This window comes from Lolium perenne, chromosome 4, assembly GCF_019359855.2.
Source record: "Lolium perenne isolate Kyuss_39 chromosome 4, Kyuss_2.0, whole genome shotgun sequence".
Lineage (NCBI taxonomy): Eukaryota > Viridiplantae > Streptophyta > Magnoliopsida > Poales > Poaceae > Lolium > Lolium perenne.
In genome coordinates, this window is record NC_067247.2 from 378,388,447 (window position 1) to 378,395,673 (window position 7,227).

Genomic DNA, 7,227 nt, shown 5'->3' on the forward strand with positions numbered 1-7,227 from the left:
AATGGTGGATACGAGGAAGCATATTTGCTATCCTTTGGTTTATCGGCTTTTGAATCTAGTACTTGTGTTGCCTGTTGCCACTGCTACGGTTGAGAGGTGCTTCTCGGCGATGAAGCTCGTGAAAACTTATTTACGTAATCGCCTCAATGATGATAGTTTGAGTGATAATGTCATCTGCTATGTGGAGAAAGAAGAAATGAAGAAAGTCACCAACGATCAAGTCGTTGATCGATTCATGAAAATAAGAAATCGTAAATATTAAAAGGTAATATTCTCTACCTTAAAATAATTATAGTTGGTTATTGTATTTTGGTTGATAACTTGAATTTGCACTGCTAATTTACAGGTTTCGGAGGATTCAAGGCCGGAAGTTGTCTTTCTCTGGTATCGACTTTCTTCTGTGAGTCTCATCATCAATTTATTATTAGTTTTGTCCATTTCGGCAAACACTTGACCGTGCCTATTTGTGAGCATACAACGTGTCCTTCGTTTTGTTGGATTCTTTATGCTAAGACTCTTTAAATGCAACGTTATAAGTGAACTTTTGATTTTTTCTCGTATTTCTTTATGTCAATGTAAGACTTGTGCACCTGGGTAAATTTTCCCTAGCTTCGCCCCTGCCGACCGGATTCCAACCCCTGGCCGCGAGGGAGAAGGGCGCTGACGTGATCCGCGACGAAGGCCGGTCCGGGGGCGTTGCAGGAGAAAAGAGTGATGAAGACGGCGACCCCGGCGAAAGAAAACCAGGAGGTGCGGAAGACGTCGTCGGCGAAGCAGAGCTGGACGAAGGCGGTCCTGGCGGCGTGGATGTCGATGAAGGCGGTCCAGGCGGCGTGGATGTCGAAGAGGGATCAGACGACGAGGGCTTGACCGCTTGCGATGCTTCCGTGCGTCCAGCCGGACCTTCCCAGCGAAAATGCATGCGTTGGGCCAGGCCCGCCCAGGAAAAAAGCTGGGGCCCACCCCCATGCAACGGTGATGCTAACCGCTCCTCCGAATCCGCCTCCGATGACGCAGAGGACGACGGCACCGTCGCCGGTGAGGTCAACTCCCGCGGCAAGAAGTGACCGAGCACCACCGGCGGAGAGATCCTCCGAGGCGGCACCGGACCCCTCCAAACGCCCGCCCGTATCTTCTTCGGCATCGGGAAGAGGAGCGATGTTGGTGCCGACTTGGCCACAACAGCAGCCGCCGGCATCGGACTGTCATCAACCACCGTTGGGGAAGAACTTGAAACTGACCTGCAAGAACTCGAAACCTTACACGAACCTGGACTCGCCGGCGAAGCAGCTTCCCAAAACCTTGACGCCGTCGTCGGGAAACCGATCTCATTCCAAAAGTCCGCAGCCAACTCTTCGTCCGTCCTCTCGCCTCGCCGGACCACCGTCGAGCACTCCCTGACAGCCGGCGATTCCAGAACATCCTCGGCCGATTCAAACGGCACCTCCGAGTCGCAGGAATCCTCGCCGTCGGTATCCTCCACCAAGACCTCAAAACAGGTGCCGCTCGATGGAGGAGAGTCTCCGGCAAGAGGCACTCCCTCCCCGATCTGAAGACCTCCAGGAGGGAGAGTTAGCCGGCGTCGACGGCCGGCAGCGGCGGCGCTGCCCACCGCGACCCACGCGCCGCCCTGGTCTCCAACGGTCATCTCCAGCCTTTGATTGTTGGATGCGTCAGCAAATAAAGTCAAACAGCTTTGGATTCTGGTAGTGTCAATAATTGCTGGATGATCCCCACTAGGCTTATGTTCCTACAAGGGAACCAACACTATTTAATTTTTGTTGGCACAATTTCAAAAGTAATCATTTAGATTTCCTCAAGGGAGTACAAAACTAGCGTAAGGAAATTATAACAAGCACTAGTTTTGTTGAAACAAGCACCGTATGAGATTGTATCTGCAAGTCTGTGGAAAAGAAGGGGAGGAGGCTCCTGTGTCCGCTGAACAAGAGTCGATCCAGCGCCTTGCGCCTCCTCGATCTGGTGCTGTCCGCGCCCCTCCATCCTAGTCTAATTGTACTATTCGAGTAGGAATAGAAACCGGCTCACAACTTCCTGCCCGTCACAACCACAACGAAAGGGCGACTAGAAACAAGCAGCAGGGTCCAGTATCAAAGGAACCAGCTGTTGCACCTAGGCGTTGTAAAAAGAAAACGGCACACATTAGTTCTAAAAATAAATACACTTTCAGGCAATAGTTCTGTTTTTTATCCTAGGATCTATAGATAATTATATATGACCATGGCCTAACAGACAATGAAAATGAGTGATTTATCTGCTATAAGTTCATAAGACAACTGGATATCTGAGAATCTTTGTTGCCGTCGCCTGGAACCATTGCACCTTTTGCTCACGCACCATTCCCTAACACGCGTGGCTCTTTTTATAAATCATATCCAAGTATGCAATATCCATAATTAAGCAGATTGTTTCAAAGTATCCAAATCAGTAAGCCGAGCAAACAGGCTATTTCTTCATGTGCAAAATTTGGAGTACTAGTAAGCTGCCAAATATGATTACGTGCTATTGCTTCACTCTATTTCTAGTTGATTTATTTTTGGAAGTACAGAAGCTTCAAGTTTGGAGGGCCGAATTTCTAATGAGGAGGGAACAGAACTGCTGCGTTTAGCTCCAAGTTTCCTGCATTATGAACGACGAGAATGGCCTAATGTAAGAACTTTGGTTCTTGCGTTGGTATCTGTTCAGAAGGATGTCAAGGTGAATATATATCTTATCATACATCTTCAGTACACATTAAAGCATGTTCCAATTCCTTTATTTCTGGCCTTACGTTTTGTAATCAAGATGGTTCATCTTGATAATATATTTTGATAATACCCATTTGCTTTGCAGTCTCCATCTTACAATCTGATGGATAAACCCCATGATTGTGCATTTACCTTTTTTTCGATCCATCTTTCACCTCTGCACCAGAAAGGACCTTACTGCAATATGTGGAATTCTAGAGTCAACTGGCTAGAGATGATGAGGGAACTGCAAATGAGGTATATGATCTGTACTTAAGATGAACCTCCTGGTGTATGCTATATGTTGCCATTGTTTACTACTCTCAGGTTCCCTTGCATGTGCCTATTCAGTTTCTCTTTAAGTTGTCATTTGTTTCAATTGTGCAATAGTTTCCTATGAGACCATGTATGATTTAAATGAAACGGTTTTAATTTGGTGTTCTCCATCTGGCACTTTTGTTTTGTATGGTTCAAACGGTTTGGTACTTACACACGCACCTCCTATGTATACGTGTGGCTCTTTATGGATATCAAATTCCGTAGTTCCCAAAATATTCAAATTAGTAACAATACTAATTCAATGGTATACATGTGAGTAGACATTTCTTCTCAAAATATCCAAATTATCAATTGTACTAACTTAATGGCATAGTAGATCATTTCTCTAACTTCTAAATGTACTGTTATAAAGAAAATCATGTGAATCAAGAACCAGAAAATATGATGAACAAGGCAATGATATTTTTTACACACACACCAGAAAAATATTGAAAGTAGGCATGGTGCGGAGAAAACTCCTTCAAGAACAAAGGCACTTTTGCTTTGAGCGGTTGGAACCATTCGAAAGTTACACATGCACCTTTTTTTTATATGTGTAGCTCCATACAATAAATAAATATTACTACCGCCTTTCATAGTGTATATCAAGTTCTTTGATTTTTTTGTCTAGTTGAAATTGTTTGTTTCGGCTGGACATACATATTTAAAATAATATACATGAAAAAGAGAAAACTTCTGTTGGTGTAATAGGACTCCACTATATAGCGTTGACTAAATATCGTTCCATTTCAAAACGAAGATACATGTCTATTCTCATAGCCCAGATTCTCAAACCTTTCTTCCTTTTTGTGATTTGTTTTGGTCTCTGGAAACAGTAGCACATCATCATTTTAATCTATGGTGCAGGGTGGTTCTAAGATCCGTGAAGCTTATCTCATATTCCAGGACTTTTTTGCGGATGCTGAAACTGTATTCGCGGCTCAACACCTGCATCCCATGGATTTGCCTTCTCTGAACTTGTATTCAATGCACCAGACAGAAATAAACTGAGCACCGTTTCACCTTCAGAGTAGGCACGGCTAAATTTGATGGGCTTTTTTCTTTGCTTCTCTAATGTTAGTGATTAGTGGAGCATAGATGAAGTGAATATAGTGTTGTTCTTGATTGGTTTTCTCGTAAATGTGGAGCATGTGCAATTTTATGGCACTGATTTGGTTTATGGCACCGTCGGGGAATGAACTGAGCACGGTTTGTGATTCAGACAGGCCCCTTTCATTTATTTGTGGCTACTAAATTCGATTTTTTTTTTTTTGCTTCTCTCCTATTTGTGATAAGAGATAGGGATAGTGGAGACTATAAGAACAATCCAAGTCTGTGTTCGTCATTTGATTCTCTGGTAAATGAATCATAACTTCTATTTTCTACATAAGCATTTGGAGGGCTCCGTTGCACATATTTTCCAGCATATATTCCCTGGCATAAAAAAGTGAGTTAAAAAATGGACTTATGTAAGTGACGACCATGCATGCATTGAGCAGATGGCAGATAAAAGACTAGAAAAGCCTCTTGTGACCGGGTTTGATGGGAAAAAGGGTTCAATGCATCAATGCATAGATCTTGCACGGTGGAAGAAAACGAGGCACTAAATGAGAAGTTCCCGTTACGGTTATGAGAGAGAAGAAGAGGTCCGGCACGGGGATGGAACCTAACATAAATTGGCTCGAACTCATCACGTGATTCAAAAAAGGTGGTCACATGTGACCAAAGAGGTGGTCACATGTCTCGAAAGATGTGAAAAGCTGAATCCTATAGACTAGAGTAGGCCAGGCTAGGTTGCCTAAAATGATACATGTGTAAGAGTAAAGGTACCGGTCCCCCTTGCTATTTTGGATTATGGGTGTGTAGAAACCAAACAAAGTGGATCCTTTTAGGTAAAAAAGTGCGGATCTCAATGCGAATGAGTGGTTCCGATTACACCCTCCACTACTTACAAATATAGCAAATCCACGCGAATTTTTTTAAAATAATACGAACTTATCATTTATTTGCAGAAGTAGCACGTGTTTTCAAAAAATTTCAGTTTTATGACTTGATCAGTCAGCTGTTGACCGATCGGTCAGACGTGGACCGATAGGGTGTCGGCTGCTGCTGCCCATGCCGGTAGGCTGCCGATCGGTCACCTAGCTGCCGATCGGTCAGCTAACGGCCGACCACTATGCAGGTACTGCTGCCGGCATGGCCCAGTTGATTAACACATCTGTACCTACTAGCTGCATGCATGCTCCGGCTTATTAGCACCGGCATAGACTACTGCATGCATGCTCCAGCTGATTAGCAGAATCTCCAGGCTAAGAGCATCTCCAGCCGCGTCCCCCAAAGCGTCCTCCAAACTGCGCTGAATTGAGCGTTTGGGGGACGTGTTTTGTTCGTGCCGCCTTTGGGGGACGTCGCTCCCCAGCCGCGTCCCCCAAACGCCGCCCCAAATGAATTTTGGTGTACGAAAATAAAGGTTTTCATTCAATTTTGATTATAAATTACAAAGTTTGAATGAAAACGGCTAGATTTCATCTAAAACTACACTACTGACTGCCCGGCGGTGCGTGGAGGAGACGGCGGTTCGCCATTGCTACTGGTGGTGGAGGAGACGGCGGTGGAGCGACGAGGGCTGTGTTTGTTGCCAGCGGGTGTGGTGGCTACCATTGAGCCGGGAGATAGGTATGCCAACTTTCAGAGTCGATGGCGTACGCCGGATCGGCGCGGAGGTTCGGCGGCAGGTACCGCCTCCTTTGCCGGATCTCCACGGTGCGGTCTGGCTCATGCGCAGGGACGGGAGGGACGGGCACCCGGCGGGAGCTGAGCCGCCAGCCGCCAGGCAATTGCATGCCCGACCAGGCCTCGCACGGCATCCATTTCCCGTGCATCAGCCTCCCCAGCGTGACGGGAAGCGGCACCCTTTGCGTCCGCTCCCCCTTCTTGGTGCCGCTGCCGGACGCTTCGAAGTCGTTCTTCTTTCCCATGGCGCTGCGGCGGCGGTGGTGCGAGTGGAGGTGTGGGCGAAGGAGGAACGGGGCCGGTGGACTTTTAAGGCCGGCCGCGCGCGGGATACGATGCCATTGAAGGCGGCACAGAAGCCCAGCCGCCGCCCGCCGGTCCGCCACCTCCGTTAAAACCCCACCGGCGCACCACCGCCAGGACCACAGACGCGGGCCCTCGCCGGGAAACGCCGGGCCGAGATGACGGCGGAGGAGAGGAACCTGCGGGAGAACGCCCTCGAAAGCCCGTCCTGGGCAGGGCGCTTCGAACACGAGCGTGCGGTCGAAGTCGCGCGGACGGACAACCTCTCGGGCGGCCGCTTCAACAACGTCGGCCGCCGTGCCTGGTGGTACGACCGCTCCATCGACGACACGCTCCGCCAGTACGGCTTCCGTCCCCGCGTCCGCGGGCATCGGGAGCCGGTGTACTTCCCGCAGGCAGCCTGCATGGCGCTGGAGCCTACCCTGCAGAGGCCGCCGGAGAGGACCGCGGCGTCCGAAAGCTCACGCACTGGATCGTCGACTGCCGTCGCGCGCACATGCTCGGCCGCGCCTCCTTCCGGAGACGTCATCACCCGCGATGAGGCGAGGCGCGCGCCCTCTGCTCCGGCTCGTCGAACGACGGGGTCGGACCGCCGCTCCCGCGTCAAGGAGGAGGACACCTCGCCACCACTTCCAACGGCGAAAAAGAAATGGTGGGAGAAGGAGACCAAAGCGCAGGCGGCCTCCCATACAACAGTGCCGGCGCCACTACCGGCTAGCACACATGTACCATGCTAGTGCATGCATGTCCCGGCTAATTAGCACCTGCATGGACGAGTGCATGACATGACATGCCCCGGCTGATTAGCACGATGCTACCCTATCGGCCACTAGCTGACCGATCGATCGGCTAGTATGGGACTAGCTGACTGATCGGTCTGTAGTTGACCGATCAAGTCACAAAATTGGAATTTTTTGAAAACGCATGTTACTCTTGAAAATAAATAATAATTTCGTATTATTAAAAAAAAATCGCCAATCCACCCTCTATATATATATATATATATAGAGAGAGACAAAAGTTTTCGTATGCAACCAAACTGCAGTGCATGCTATCGTTGCCGTCCACCTCTATGCCAAGATTCGTGCTAGGAATAGTCAATTACTTTTCCAAACGAGCATCTTTCAAT

At 48.2% G+C, this 7,227-nt stretch overlaps 1 long non-coding RNA gene across 1 annotated transcript; it reads left to right on the plus strand.

Moving 5' to 3' along the window:
• The first annotated feature begins 1,797 nt into the window (after window positions 1-1,797).
• Window positions 1,798-4,460, plus strand: LOC127297184 (uncharacterized). Its single transcript, XR_007848968.2, has 3 exons — window positions 1,798-2,715; window positions 2,851-3,002; window positions 3,930-4,460. It is a non-coding gene; the product is annotated as an uncharacterized lncRNA (long non-coding RNA).
• The last annotated feature ends 2,767 nt before the right edge of the window (window positions 4,461-7,227 follow it).